This window comes from Drosophila sulfurigaster, chromosome X (genome assembly GCF_023558435.1).
Source record: "Drosophila sulfurigaster albostrigata strain 15112-1811.04 chromosome X, ASM2355843v2, whole genome shotgun sequence".
NCBI lineage: Eukaryota > Metazoa > Arthropoda > Insecta > Diptera > Drosophilidae > Drosophila > Drosophila sulfurigaster.
In genome coordinates this window covers 16776925-16794083 of record NC_084885.1, presented here as the reverse complement: position 1 = coordinate 16794083, position 17159 = coordinate 16776925, and the positions used below count along the sequence as shown (strand labels likewise).

General features: G+C 32.1%; 1 protein-coding gene across 3 annotated transcripts in view; it reads right to left on the bottom strand.

The window, feature by feature from the left end:
* LOC133847142 (cytochrome c oxidase subunit 4 isoform 1, mitochondrial) overlaps positions 1 to 17159 on the bottom strand; it is a 41079-nt gene that overhangs the window by 835 nt on the left and 23085 nt on the right. The window contains exon 1 of one of the 3 annotated variants that reach the window (XM_062281952.1): positions 24 to 212. The exons of 1 other annotated variant lie outside the window; for it this stretch is intronic. The gene's annotated coding sequence lies outside the window, so the exon portion shown is untranslated. Of the gene's footprint in view, positions 1 to 23; positions 213 to 17159 lie in introns of those variants that run through there. One more of the 3 variants, XM_062281951.1, reaches the window with a different exon arrangement.

The window sequence follows — 17159 nt, the reverse complement described above, 5'->3', positions numbered from 1 at the left end:
ATTAATGGATCGCTGTCTCACACGTTTTTGTTACCTGCTTAAATCTCTGCTTACAATTTACAATTTTCACAATTTGTGGGCAATTTGTGTGTGTTCGTAGGCTGAACAGTTTCAGTTTCAGATTCAGTTTCAGGAATTGATGCCTTTGCTCGCCAGCCAAATAAATCTTACTGACTGTCGTTTTTTATTAGGCTTTCCGGCAATTGACAGCCCAGCCCCAGCCATACCAGATGCTCAGACGTTTCACTCGTTTCACTCGCTTCAGACGTCCAGACATGGCCTACTAGGGTTGTCGACGCGCCTCACCAAAATGAAGCAGCCTCTTGAGCTGTCACACACTTTCTTTTTGCTTGGGATACTTACACTTTGTCATCTGAAATGTAACGTATTTCATTTTATGCACTAACTTGTCTCTCAGTTTAACTTTCAATGTGTGTAAGTTGATTTAATGCATCATACTTTATATAATAATATTTTTAAAATATTATTTTACTAACTTGTCTCTCAGTTGAACTTTCAATGTGTGTAAGTTGATTTAATACGTAGTACTTTATATTATAATATTTTTCAAATATTATTTCAAAGCTTATTCCATAAAATCGCAATAATATTATAGTTTAAAACTAAATACAAGATTAGATAATTAGTACTACAAATTGTTATTATGTACATTCAAATTAAAAATGTGTTAACATGAATTTCAAATTGTGTTAAATTTCTGAATTAAATTGTTTTTCTTGTGAAAATATATGAAGTAATTTTTAGATAATATTTAATACTTTGGTAAGAAAATTTAGTTTGAGTCAAAACTATCATCAAATAGAATTATTGTTATTATAGTATAAATAATATAAGGAAATGCGAATATTCGACTTAATTTTTATTTGCATTTTTCTAGTTTCTAAAATGCAAATAGTTATTTTTATTTGATTGATTTTATTAATTTATCTCTACTATGATTTTTAGTATATATGTAACAGAGGTGGAGGCTAGTCGATAGACTCTATAGGTATCGATTGGCATTAGCAAGTCGGTATCATTAGTCGTAATGAAGTCAGTCTTCAATAGGAAGCAGTATTTAAGTTTAATCAAACGATCCACAATACATATTATCAAATATTTCATATTCAAATAAATAATCAAAGGTACAAATATTTTGTCATTTAATAAATGAACTCGATTCAATCAATATTACTTAAGTTTACGTTTTACTGCGTATATCATCAAATATTCCTCATATTAAATAATCAAAGGTTATATCTATGTACTATGTATAACCAAAATTACAAATATATTTTTGTCATTTGATAAATGAACTCGATTTAATACTACAAAATAATAGTACAGGTACAAAATTTGAATTTTTAGGGCACAAAAACCTCATAAATAGTATTTTATACTTTATTTTAGTAAATTTGAAATGAAATAATTAAATGAGCGTTAACTACGTCTTGCAACTAAAACTAAGAAATATTTTTTAGCATCTTCAATTTCGAATTTACCTACATTTCCCATTGTAGAGCATTATATGAACGACTTGTCGAGTTGCGACTACTTGTTTTATTTAATCAAAGACGCGTCCCGAGCCTTCGACAAAGTCACCAAGTGTCGACAGCCGAAAATGGGAAATGTGAAAAATACAACAGCAAGGAGAAGTGATAGAGAGAGAGAGAGAGAGATCTTTACATTTCTCAGAGGCTTCCTTACCGGTTCGGGCCAAGTCAAGTGGCAGCGGGGCAATGAAACGAAATAAAATGAAAAGAATAGGCAGCTAATCCTTTCGACAGCAAGACCCAAGTGCTTGCAAAATGAAACAAGGGCGAAAATAGTCGGGCTGCAGGATAAAGCACATTGCAAAAAAGAGAAAGAAAGAAAGAAAAATATATGTAAAAAAAAGAAGGTGGAGCACAAAATAAAAAAAAAAATGACATGTGAGGGACAGCTAGGTTGCATGCCCCATTCTCCATGCCCCTTTCCCTTTCCCTCTCCTTTCCCCTTTACTTTCGGCAGCTTCGGCACAGTTGTCAAAGTTGCCTCAATTCTGACGTAGGTCAATTTAATTTGAAGAGATTGTAAAGCTAAAATGGCTGTATCTGCCACCCGCCACGCCCACTCCGCCCCCGCCTCACATCAAAAGCCAACGAACCATTAGTTTCCTCCTGTCTTCCTGTCCCCATTTTCACATCCTTCTCTTATGCATACATATGCATGTGTGTATGGGTGTATGGGTGTGTGTGTGTGGCAAGTGGCAAATGGCAAGTGGCAAGTGGCAGGCGGCATGTGTGGCATGCGGCATGCGGCATGTGGCAAGTGAAGCTTTCTTAAAACGTTTCCGTTTCCAAATCATAATCCTATGCTCACCATTACAATATTGAATTTGTGTCTCTTTTATTTGCATTTTCAATGCGCCCAACAATCCGAAAGCAATCAATTATTGAGTTGAAATGTCCCAGAAAATAAAAAAATACATAACATATTGCATGTTGTTGCTTCTAGATATATGTTATGATAAATTGAAATTTATCTTCCGACTATTATTCAAATGCTAGGTTTTATTAAGAGCTAGCCAAGTGTTGATTTAGTTACTTTCTTATATTTAATATAGTATTCACATAAAATATAATTTTTTACTATAAGTTGTGCTATAAAATCGTATGATTATTAAATTCTGTGGAAAAACATAAATTAGTATTCGTTGTTTTTGTCATTCGATTGATAAGCAATAACAGTTATAATGGATTTTCAATTACAAAAAAATGTTTCATAAGCGAATAAAATGTTTTAGACGCAAGTAAAATTTAATTTCATTATGAATTATTATGAAAGCTTTTTAAATTGTTTTTATATATAAATATAAATTGAAATTTATTTTTGGTATATATATTATTAATATTAAAATGAATTAATTATTAAGAAAATAATAAACATGAAATGAAAAATTCTGTAATTTCTAGAATTACCTTTTGTTCTTCTCTAATTTATAGTTTTTACATATTTGTTATTCTTTGTAAGCTTATTAAATCTAAAAGGGATAATACTGATTACTTGGAGTACTGGTAATTAATTAGATAAGATAATTTTATAGTATAAAATTTATACTATAATAAGTATATTTATTTCACATTATGATTTTTTTTTAGGCTAAAAAGAATTTGCATAAATTTGATTATTTTATACAGTTTCATTTATTTTGATGTTTTTTTTTATAAACATATATATATATTTATATATATATATATATATATATATTATGAAATATTGAGCCAAATAAAAAATCCTGGCGATTAGTAAAACATACATATTTATGGTATTAAAAGAATATATATATATATATATTTCACGTCAATTATTTAGTTAATGTTATTTATACAATGATTTTTGGAATTATCAAAATCACTTAAATAGAAATTAGAGTATTTAGATAATATCTTATATGTATACATTTTTAAGTTCATAAAAAAAAATCAAAATAAAAATACTTAAAATAATAAAATATACCCAAACTATATTATTATTTCAAGTATTTTTCTTTTGATTTATTTTTTTATGAACTTAAAAATATATACATAAAAGATATTATCTAAATACTCTATTAGAAACTTTAGCCACTAGCATTTGATGGTAATTATTTCATTGTGTTGCACTTCTATTAAAATATTTCTATGTTATATTTTTTTTTTGTAACGGAAGCAAAGCGATTTTTTTTATTGTATTTCTATTCTTTATTTGTTTCTGATTACTTATACTACTTATGATTTTGGAATGCTTTTTTTATTATGTCAAGCAATTTCTTGCGCTTAGTTCGCGCTGTTGAGCAAAAATTCGAGTGCTTCTCACTTGATTTCATTTTATTGTATTTATTGTTTTTATTTCTATAGTTTTATGTTGAGCAACAAATTTATGAAGTTTATAGTAAGAGCAAAGAGCGCAGAGCGCAGAGCTTATTGATACTTATTTAGCAGTGCATTTAGACATTTAATTTGGAATGATTTCGCTACTAAAAAGGAGAGCAAGGAGACGAAGCTGCAATGAATGATGCAGTTGAGTCGATGCAGACATAAGTGCTGCACGGTTCGTTTGGTTTTTGTTTGGCATCGGTGAATTCGATGTCTTTGGCCCCAAAAGCCTCTATGTCTGTCTGTCTGTCTGTCTGTCTGTCTGTCTGTCTGTCTGTCTGTCTGTCTGTCTGTCTGTCTGTCTGTCTGTCTGTCTGTCTGTCTGTCTGTCTGTCTGCCGGCAAAGTCCTGTTTCAATGTCCTGCTTAGTTTGTGTCAAGCAATTAATTAATAGTGAAAGAGACAGATGATAGACAACGACGACGACGACGACGACGACGATGATGATGGACTTAAATGGTCAGTTTACTGTGCAGACAACATGAAAACAGAACACACACAGAGCAGGCCAATCATATTTTCCGACTTGACTCCGCATATATGAGGGAGTCAAGGCCTCGCCTGTCAGCACTTCCCAAAAGCCAAATGGTGAAACGTTGGCGAGGGGAAGTAGTTGGGATGCGGATGCAGTTTAGTGTGCAGTTAGTTGACAGTCTCGACGCGACCGACTGCCACTGAGAATTGTCGTTGTCGTTGTAACTGTCACATGCAATGAGCCCATCATTCAGTAAGAGGATGAGAGCGAGCGAGAGTGCGATGGGAGAACACTCCACTCCACTCCACTCCTCTCCCCTCCACTCTACTCCTCAAGCTTCTTGCTTGCTGCATTTTCGTCTGCTCGTTTTTGGCTTTTAAATGCACTGCAGGCACAGCTCATGCTCACAGAAAAAGGATTTACTTAATGGATATGTAATCCGCACTCCGACTTCAGCAGCAAGCAGCCGTAACAAATGACAATTTATTTGCACTGTGTGTGTGTGTGTGCAAAAAACGAAACATCTCACTTATGGGCCACTTCTTTGTACGTACTTTTTACTTGAAAGTGAAACTATATTTATAATTGAAATACGCTTGATAACAAATGCTTATTTATTTGCATTTTTATCACATTTCATTTAACGGCCACTTAAATTGCACTTAGCGGCCACACTTTATTTGTGACCAAAATAAACTTATGTCTCACTTAACTATAAAAATTTAAAAAGTAACGTTTCCATATTGTATATTTCGCTTAGTGGCACCCTTTTTTGGCGCTTAAGCGAGACTTGCACGTATTTTTGTTCTGCGTTGCTTAATTTCGGTGTAACTAACGATCATGGGATCAGAGTTCCTACACACACTGTGTGGCATGTAGCATGTGGCATGTGGCAGGCGATGGTGGAGAGAAAAACGCATTGCACCCAAGTGCCATAAAGTGACAAATCCATCAACGGCTCGGAAATGAAATGATGCGAAGCGTGAGCAATTTGTCTCGCATGAAGCGAAACGGAATGATATACTCGCATGCCAGGCTGCGTCAATTGAATTGCCAGTCATGCCGTTTTCTGGGCTTCACAGCATCCGAATCAGCAGTTTGACTCTGACTACAACTGCTCTCGCGAGTACTTGTCGTCTGCGGTCTTTCATTCACCCCCCCTCCCCAACCATTCCCACCCATTTCCACTTGGCCCTTTATGCTATACATGCATGTGTGTGTGTGTGTGACTGTTTGACGTGTTCATCGTAAACTTTCTGCGGCCTATAAAAAATATGTGCTTGCCTGCGCCTCGTTCGGAGCATTAAAAACTGCACAGCTCCAAAATGTGTGTATAACAGTGTCGCCTTGTCAAAATCTCTGCACGTTAAATGCACTGCTGTGGCTTCTTTAATAAAATAATGCTCGTCATAATCATAAAAAAATAGCCCTGAAAAAAAACCAAATCAAATAAGAGCACTGTTGACAAGTATGTTATATTCGACTAAGAGAAGCTTAAAAGTTATTCTAATATATAATATAGAAATTCTTTGATCGATAAAGGAAATATAGATTTAATTATTTAATAAGTATGTATAAAAACATTTATATAGACAGTCAGATATCTGGCTAGTTGTTTAAAATATATATTTTCATAGTTATTATTTTGTAAAATTTAGTGAAATTTAGAATATTTAAAAAAAAACTCAAAATTGTGATAAACCTATTTTAATATATAAAAATCTAAATCGATAAAAGAAATTTAGATTTATTGAATAATACTTTCGTATATATATATAAAGACTTTAATATAGACAGCCAAGTATGTGGATAGTTATTTATGGTTATTGTATTTACAAAGTTCTTAATTTCTTGAGTAAAATGTAGAATACTTTAAAAGATACCAAAAATGTTGAAATGTTGAATTAATACAAAGGTAGAAAGATATATGCATATAAAATTGTATTTTTATAATTTTTAATTTATTTAGTGAAATATAAAATATTTTATTAGATAAAGCAATTATTTAGAAGTATTTTATTTTTTAATATAATAATAAAAACTAAATTTGTTGCAATATTAAATAATAATAGTTAAAGTGAAATAAAATCAATAAATAATAATATTAAATTGAAATAATGTTGAAACTACATTCAACAACAAATGAACATTTACAAATTGAAAATTACTTTTGTTTTAAACCATTTTTGACAACTATAATGTTTTAAAATTTTTTTCATAACGATTTTAATTGCATAATATAGAAGTAAATATAAAAAAAAGTTTTTCATTTTTTTTAAATTATATTTTCATCAACTTTTTAATGAATACCCTAATATTGTGGCTCCATCTTCATAGGGTATCTGGCAGTCTAGTTGCACAATTTGTGGCAGCAATGTTTATCCTTGCTTAAAAGTTTGATTGCGGATAAAATTGAAAATTAACGAGCAGACGAATGGCCTTTTTCCAAAATTGCTTTGACTGGAAAATCTGGGGAAAAGCACAAAACTGACGCTCTGCTTGCCAAAAACTTTACACGTCAACGTTGTGCAGAGGGAATGGGCAAAGGAAATGGGAAATGTGGAAATGTGCTTGACATGCGTAAATACCACACGTACACTGAGAGAAAATAAACGTGCTGAAATCAATAATCATATCTTGAATCAGAATTATGTAATGGCAAAATTTATTCTTAAATCAAGATCAAAATACTACAGAATTTCTACAAATTCAAGATTATTATCTTGCCTCAAGAATGGAAAAATCTCAAAATTGCATCAAGAAGGCAAAATCTTAAATCGTAATCAAATGTTCTAAAATTTAGATTGCTTACAACAAAATAAAAGTGATGATTAACTTGATTAAACACAATTTACAACATTTATTCATGTCGCAAAATTGTTTAAAAATTGTGAATTATGATATTTACTTGTTTTTTTTTATATACGAGCCAACTAGAGTTTAAACCCAGGCATCTTGCAGCATCTCTTCTTTTTGAGCTAACAGCAACAGCTCCAACAATTAGGTTCTTGAAAAAATAATCTTGAATTTGCAATCTTTTCGATCTTAAAAAGAAGATTTTATAATCTCAAAACGATGAATGAAAAACCTAATCTTGTTTTAAGATTTTTGAACCTACTAATCTTTTTTTTTTTTAATTTTACTTAAAACACTTAAGATCGTAAAACGCTTACGTCTTTAAATAAGATGTTTTTAGTCTCAAAATGCAAATTTTGCTAACTATCAAATGTTGATTTATGATATTTTTAAACTAAAAATCTTATTTCCACGTTTTTTTTGTTAATATCAAAAAAATCTTAATTCAAGATTTGAAATCTACTTTTCAATCTACATTTTTTTTCTCTCTGTGTCCATAATGACGTATATACATATAGAGTAAGAAAGAGATAGACAGAGAGAGAGAGAGAGAGAGAGTCATGCAAACATAGTGTAATATTTAATAGTTGAAAAGCAATTTGATAAATGCAAGTTATTTAGATGCAAAATTTATTTAAAATATCTCTGGGATAAATGCCTAAGTCCAGTAGCATTTCGAATGTGTGTGTGTGTGTGTGGGTGAATATGAATATGAATAGTGTAAATACAAGTCAAACTCACACTTATTTGGTTCCGGGCAATTTATTTGTGGCATTCGAAGTTGGCTTTTATTTGTGCGTTATTTTCGGAATTTAAATTGAGCGTTAACTTTGTTGCCTAACGGCGCATTATTTGCCAGCCTCCACATACACACACACACACACACACATACACCTGTTCGACACACACACACACACATACAAGCACATAAATTTTTCATAGTTATTTTTGCCGCGCTCGCTGTCAGCAAAGTTCTGACCATCGTCCAGAGTGCAGATTTGAGCAATGTTTTTGGGGGCCATAAGCCGTTTATGCCCTTGATTTATTACGGCCCAACAAATCAACAACTCAAGTGAACCCTCCACACACATACATACATACGTATACGTATTGTATATAGATAGACGATATAGGTACACACAACTATGTACTATAAATATTTCATATATCTTTTTGGGGGAATGTTTTAAAGGCCGCGCTTTGCATTGGATGGAATTCAAGTTCATATTCTTTTCAGCTTCAGCCTTAGGGGGAGCAACAATACGAAAAAAAGAAAAACCAAAACCTATGAGAGAAGGTGTGGAAAGAAGTGGGAGATGGAGATGGAGATGGGACTGTGCCGCAGCCTCCTTCCATAAGCAGTTGGAGTCTCAGTCTCAGTCTCAGTCTGCAAACGGAAAGTGATGATGACATGGCCCAAATGGAACTTTCGTGTATGTATTATTATTACTTTTACTTCTGTTGCTCGTTTTTATTTTCGTTTCTCTTCCTCTTTTTTTTTTGCTTGTGCTTCTTTTTTGTTTTTCTCGCTCGCTGGCTGCGGCCTTAAAACAAAACACATTGAAAAACCTTAGATTGCATTATGCTCGACGTCCATTGAATACTCTAAGAATAAATTTTGCAAAGACCTTTCCTTCAAATTTTGGCTTACATTTATAAATTACTAATTTTCAAATATATATTTAGTTAATAAGTACAAATCTTAAGTATTATTTTCTTAGAAACTCGAGTGTTTATATTTTAATTGGTTGAATATTTATTTTATATTATATATATTTATGTTTTTATATAATTTAAATATAAAAAAATAAGCTTACAAGCACAATATTTTTGCAGTTAATAATTAAGTTAACAATTCATTTTGAAATGAAATGCTTACAAAAATTGTGTGTTATTTATTATGTTACTTATATTTTATTTATGTTATTGCAGAATTCATGTCTTCTAATTTTACATTCACTACCTGCCTCATCTGGATACAAAAAAAGTCTTTATTACGTGTCAAAAATGTAATAAAATGATTTGATCTATTTATAAAAAGAGTAAATATCAATTTTTAACTTTTTTTGTAATCACAGAGTTTTGCACTTTTAATGTTACGTTTGCAATATTTTTTTGTATATTTAAATGCATTAAAATATAAACATATTATTCGGAAATTATCTGTTTACAAACGAAAGTCATATTTGGTAATAAAACTATTTTTTTTATATTTTTACTTTTTGCAATCCATTTTAACTTAATAATAATTATCAAATATTTAAATGCAATTCAAAATAAATATATTATTTACAACAACTTAATCTGCTGAAAAGCTAGTTTTTATTGTCAATCAACAAATTCATGAAAGCTAATTTTTCTTTTTAATTAATGTTACTATTCACTTTCTGCAATCACATAGTTTTTCTTTTTTTTTTTTACCTTTTTATTTAAATGCAATTAAGAATAAATAAATGATTCATTAAAAGAATGTTTTTATTGCCAATCAAATAAATTTATTAAAGCTAATTTACCATTTTTGTAACACTTTATGTATTCATATACTTCTTCTACTTTGTCAGCTAGATATGTTTTAGTTAAGTGTATAATATAGTATTGAAAAAGTATCTCAACTAATTTCAGATATAAAATCTTTAACAAGCAAAAAAAAAAACTTGCTAATTGTTTAGCTTTTTTTGTTGCTTTGAAATCTATTAATTTTAACAAGCAAAAATTCAACTTTAAATACCCTACAACAATTTTGTGAAAAAAAAAGAAAACAAAAGGTAATACATGTGTTGAACATGTGCATATAGAAGATATATTGACAGGCATCAGACGAGGCGGCTGGTGTGCAAAAGTGTTGAAAATGGAATCGTGTACGCATAAAACGTGCATAAAAATCTGTCATTTACATTGGTTAAGACGCGAAGAATTGCCACTGCCCCGCCTACTACGGAAAAACGCCCACAAACCAGGTCACACACACTCACACACACACGCATTTAAATGGGTTGCGTGTAAGATTCACACTGTATATGTGTGTGTGTGTGTGTGTGCTTGAAAAAAAGTGCTGACGAGGAGCTGCAAAGAGCTCCCTTTGGCTCCCTTTGGCTTCAACGCAACGCTTTGGAAAAGTGCGTGTATATAGTATTGTTTTTCCTTTTTTCTCTGCTTCTGCTTCTGTTTTTGTTGTATTTTGTTTTTTACAACTTTGCGCCTAGGGTCACAAGTGTTTAGCATTACGCTTGTAACGTTTAACAAAGTTTTGCATACTTGAAAAGTGCCTGAGCAAAAAATTAAAAGTTAAACAATGTTTGCCTTAAAGAAAACTAAAGCAAGTCGTTGAATAAATACAAAATTACTTGTTTCAAATATTACTTTAATAAAATGTACTAACTGTTTTAATCTTTTCCACGTATACGTAATATTGCGTATACGTAATATACGTAGAGCATTCGTGCTTCGACTGCGCAAAACAGACACGCAAAACGTAGCTTGTTCACATTTGCTTTTTGGTTTTTGTGCCATATTTTCATAGTAGATGAGCAGCAGAAGCAGCAGCAGCCAAGGCAGCAAAAACAAAACAACTCGAAGCGGGATCAGGAAATGGCAAACAGCAAGCAAACAAGTGCATAAATGGCTTTGGCTCCTGGACTTTGCTTGCTTGCTTGCTCGCTCTTGCCCGCATGGCTGCAATAAAGTTAACTTGATTAATTAGCGTTAAAATAGCACGCAACGGATTGAAGATTTAATGAATAAGCGTGCCATAAAAAACACAAACACACACACACTCACAAAAACTGCGAGCAGACTCGGCTTCAATCCTCTCTCTCTCCCTCTCCCTCTCTCTCCTTCGTGTTGCCTTTTGTTTAGTGCAAACAACTTTTGCTTTTACTCTTGTTTTTTGTTTTTGCCGTTTTTATGCCGAGCCTTTTTTGAATGCCCGTCGACGCCGTGTCGGTATTTAATTGAAATACCATTGCGTATACGCAACGTTTGGCCAGCAAATTAAATGCGCTTTAAATGCACAAAGTGCACGAAGCACAATATTCGCTTCTTTTTTTTGCGCAAGTGCTTAATGGCAATTAACATAAAAAACAAAAGTGCTGTGAAGCCTTTTTAACTTAACGGCAACTAGGTGAAGCGCAGCTTTGGCGACAAATTCTTTTACTGTCAATCAACTTGCGTAGCTGATGGCTGCTTGTTTAAAGTCGCAGTTTATATATTATACATTTAAAATGCATAGTTGACAGATTCTCTTTACTGAGTTTAAGCTTCTGCTATAGCAGGCAGCTAACGATGGAGAGTGTTATATCAATCAGCTTGCGAGAGTGAGGTTCACTTAAGTCACAGTTTAAAATAATATTTATTATATTTTTTATTTGTAAAGTGGAATATTTGTACACACTTGTAGCATTTTAGTATTCTACCTTATGACAGATGACAGAGTGTCATAGCAGGCAGCTTTTCGCATCGCAAACAGCTTGTAAGAGTATTTTATTGCAAAGTTAGTTCATTTACATTTCAATGTTATTTCATTTCAATTTATGATGATTGAGTTTCATAGCAAGCAACCAGTATGATGACAGCGTATTATAGCAGGCAGCTTATCACATAGTGAAACAGCCTGCAGCGTATGATGGCCGAGTGTTATAGCTGACAGCTTGTGGCATAATAAACAGCTAGTGAAAGAGTTTTATCGCAATGTTATTTAATTGCAATTTATGACGACTGAGTGTCATAGCAAACAACTTTATAGCGTAAGCTAAGCACAAGTGAAGTGACAAAAAGCTGAAGATCGCTGTGCGTTATGTTGACAATTCTCAATAGGAAGACTTAATCAACCGCTAATAAACTTTGTTGCTTTGCTGCCGGGAATTTCAGTTACGCTTCCATCATTAATCTAGCTCAGATTTCAGCTTTAATAAGTGGCAGCTTCCTGTGCGACGCTGTGCTGTGCTGTGCTGTGGTGTCATTGCTGCGGTGTTTCTCTCTGCATAATTTTGTGTAATCCAAAAGCAGTCGCGTCATTTGTTTTCGAGCCATGTTTCTTTTAGTTGTTTTTGTTATTTGCTGTGTTGCGACTAATTTGATTAAAAAGCACTTGGCAGGATACTAAGCAGGACATTTCATTAGGCGCCTTTCTATCAAATTCACGCCCACACAATGACTCAACTGTCTTCTGATAATCATTTTCATTTTCATTTTCATTTTCATCTTCATCATGATCATTATCATCGTCACAGTTATTATTATTATCGTTGTTGTTGCTGTTGTTGTCGCCGCAGTCGTCTGACGTCTGTCGTTTTGTCGCTGCTGTGTCTGACAGTTGTCAAATCAAGTTCCCAAAACCAAATACCTACCATTAATTTTGGTCACAGTCACCGCCTCGCAGCAACAACAACAACAACAGTAAGAACAGTAAGAACAACAACAACAACAGCAAATCGCCTTGATTTGCCTTGGGCAACGGAGCAATTACATTTAATTATCAGCGCGCTATGCAAATTTTTGTAGCCTTAAATAAGAAAAATAATGCGCCATGAAAAATTTGAAGGGGACAAATGAGAATGGAAATGTGTATGAAAAGCCAGTTGCCGGCAACAAATAAACGTTTAAGGTGACTATAAAATACCCTGTAATTGTAATGCATGTGCATAAATAAAGTAAAGAGTTTAGAATGTTTACTCTTCAAATTTTGGGGAAAACTCATAAATGAATTTTACTAAAATATGTTGTTTTCGTACTTTATTGCTGCTCTGATTCAACTACTTAATAAATCTTTTTCTAAATTTAAATTTAAGTCTAAAAAAAATGTGTACCAAATTATTTTCTACGTTTTCTTATTTAATTAATTAAGAAATACATAAGCAATACATAAATAAGTTCATCTAAATATCCATAAAATTTCGTTTAAACTCACTTAAGTATTTTCAATTTTGTTAGATTAACTGGTTATGATTATAACATTAATTTTCAATATTATAGTATTGAAATTATCTTTTTGATGTTTAGCTTTAAACAATTGTTATGCAGATAATATTATATAATATTATAATTTTATTATATTAAATATTACATTCGTATACGTAATATTGCGTATACGTTATTTTTAGAAACTCTTGGTACAAATGGATGACAACTAAAGAGACATTCAAATTGAAGTGAAATCTGAGTGAAAGTGTTTTCTGTGGCACCTACAAAAATTTGACTACCATTATTATTATTGATATTCATATAATAAAATAAAAATAAAAAAAATAATTAAAGGTACTAGTATAATTATGATTTGGTATGTAAATCACATTTCATAACTTGTTAGTCTTGGAAAATATACCAACAAATTATAAATTGTGTTTTTGGATAGATAACAAAAGCATTTTCGTATTAATTAATTGCAAAAAAAAAAAATGAATGATTATTAGCAATTCTGAAAAAGACAAATTTAAAAAATCAACAACATTTGTCTAACAAATTGTGTTCTTAACATAAGACTACTCAAGGAGAAACTTAATAGGATAATTTAAATATATATATTATTAGTACATAATAGTAAACATGCTGTATGCTTTAACTATGTAAATACATATTATAAAAACAAAAATTTTGTAGTGTGCTTAAACGAAATGCACAAACCAAAGGACCTTCTCTTTTGTGATTAAACACAGCATTTTCAATTGCCACAAAGTGTTTATAGCCTTGTTCTCAGTGTTTTGCGAGAATATTCAAGAAAAAACAAGCTAGAAAGCTACTGCTAAGTGTGCTTGACTGTAAAATACTCGTAAATTAATATACTAAATTACACCGAAGGTGGAGTATAGGATGCCGAGTTATCCGTTACGTATGTATTTTTAAAAAAAAAACGGTATTTTTCATTAAAAATATACCAAATCAATATAGAAAAAAAAGACTAAGCAACAAAATAGTGCGGCTATTCTTTGAAAAAATATACGAAATTATTAAACCGAAAATACCACAAATCAAGACAGCTTTTTTCTTAGGAAATATACCGAATTAAAATACTAAAAATATTAAAATACAAACCAGAAATGTATTATACTTAAAAAATATACCAAAAATACTAAATTACACCGAGGGCAAAATATGGTAGACAATTTAGGAGAAGACAATTATGGGAATGAGGAATCTCATGAAGGCACAAAGTTATAATACCCTATGGGTAGCGGGTATAACTAAATGAAAACTGAACAGAGAAAACAACAGATGACAAATGAAATGAATTTAATAGTTTTATTTATTATATTGTAAACGAATTTGTGGCAATTGAAATGACTGAAATATGAATGAAATTGCTTTCAGATCACTTTCTCACTCTCTCTCTCTCTCTCTCACGCTTTCTCTAGCTGCGTTGCAACATGTGTCAAGTGCCATGTGCTGACCTTTGACAGCGCGGGGACTTTGCAATGCCTGAAATGGAGCAGACCAGAGCCCAAAGGACGATGACGCGGGCGATGTCTGGTCGCAATTACAAGAACTTTATCAAAAGCAAATTAAAATGTGCGACATTGGCTGAGGCAGCAACAGCAACAGCAGCATCCCTCAAGCTAAAACAACAAAAACAGAGCAAGAGAGGGAGAGAGGGGGGAAAGGGAGAGAGCGGAGAGTGCGACAAACAAACAACCTAATTAACTTGTCAAAAATTCAGCCTTGCACCGGAAAAAGGCAAAAACAAACAAACCGAAACAAAAAAAAAATAAGTGTATATATATAAAGAGAGTGAAGAGGGGGCGTGGCGGGGTCAGGCAACGCCTTTTTTACCGAGTACTTGTACTTTTCCAACGTGTCCCAGCTTAAGTTCTATTAAAATTTCAATTACATTTTTCCAGTTGCCCGCTGCTTTTTGCCAGCTTTCGCTTCGCTTTGCTTTGCTTTGCTTTGTTGCTTTAGCTTTCGCCCTCGCCCTCGTTCTCGTTCTCGCTCTCCCTCTAATACTTATGTGCTTTAATTGTTGTTTTTATAATTATTATAATTATGATTGTAAGACAGCCCACCCTCGGGCAGTTTTTGCTAATGGTGGACCCCAGGGGATGCCAAAAAGTTGCTTCGTTCGTTCGTTCGTCCTGTTCGTCCTGTTGCTTTGTTATTTTGCCTCAACACTTGAAGAACAATCTCATTCCCGCCCTCATCTCTCTCTCTCTCTCCTCTCTCTCTGCTCAGACTGTAAACTGTGTATAATTATTATTGAAATGCTGCGCGGTCAAATGAATGCGAATTATATATTGTAGGTTTAATGCTAGACAGCTCGAATAGCACTTATCCAGCACTTACTCTCTAATGTCTCTATAAAAAACGTAAACATAAACCTTGACCACACATTTTGTGCTATAATTTTATTTATAATTCCATGTTTACAGTCGGTTTTTTTTATTACTCATTGTTCTAATTAAGACATTAAGTATATTTTGTACTTCAAATTAAAATAAAAACTATTTCAGCTCTTATTCAAAGGGTTTACTCATATTTAGCAAAGGCCTTGAAGACATTTCGTATTAAAATTCAAAACTTGTATAAAATCTAGCGCTAAATATTATATTAAGTAGTTTGATTCGCATTGAACAAAGGCTTTACAGACAATTTCAATTAAAATAGAAATCAATTTCAATGACTAAAATAAAGAATAATTTTTGTTAGATTTAATAATATTATGGGAAGACTTCAAATACATATCAATATTAAATTAAAATATGTAAAACAATTATTAGGCTGCTAAATGAGACCAACACGAAATACTCCAACTTTGAAATAATCTTTGATTGACTTAAAACACCCTTTGAGTTAAAATAGAAAGTTATTTCAAAGACTACAATTAGTTGTTCTTTTTAACAAACAGTTTAACCACATTTCCAATTAAATTCCTTTTGTAAAAAGTATTTCAAAGACTATTACAATTGATTATTATTTTTTTTAGAATTCATTACATTAAGCAAAGAGATTAACCACATTACAATTGAAAATTAAACAAAAAAAAACAAAAACTATTTCTGTCAAGCTGAACGCCGCAAATAAAACAATTATTCTTACTGAGTGAGCAATATTACATTAATCATTAATCACAGAAGTGACACCGCAAACTGTTCAGTTATCAGTTTTTTAGTTCTCTTTGTTTGGCAACGAACTTTTCAAAGGTATTTTGCTGTGGTGTGGACATTTAAAACGAGCGAATTTAGTGGAGTGCATCTTTTTTGCTGGTCAGCTTACCGAATACATACATCATGCATATCGATGTGCGGACGCCTCAATCAAGCTGTGATGATTGGCGTTTGCAATCCCAATCCCAATGCCAATCCCAATCCCAATCCCAATCCTCTCGTCGTTTGTTTGACTCCTTGACTCCATCACACGTTTCGTTTCAACTTTAGCGGTTGGCAAACTGTGCGCTCTTCTTTTTTTTTTCGGTGGGGGTAAGTTATCGATTGATGTGCTCTGCTCCACGAAAACATTGGCGATTTTTTTATGGAACAAGTATTTTTGTCCATTGGACACACACAAATGTTATGGGTGTAAAAAATTATAAATACAGGCGCAAGTGAGACATCAATATGTCGGCTTTAATTGAAGATTAATCCATTGAACCCATAACGAAAATATTTTTATTAAGTTTTGTTTCGATTCTTTGAGGATTCAATTTTGCAATAATAATAAATGGATTGAGAGATGCAAAGTAATATTAAAGAATATAAAATGTATAAATGAATTTAAAGTGAAGTTATTATAAAAACTAATTGAGGAAAATTAACTTTCCACTCTATTCAGTCAATATTTTCAAATCATTTTTTATTATAACTTTACTTCATATTGATTTAATCAGATTATATTTTTCAATACTAGTTATTCAAATTTATTTCTTATAATCGTAGTCTAATTTATTTAATTATTGCTTAATTTTAGTTTCATTTACCTAAAAATTATAAGCAGTAAAGCTATGAATG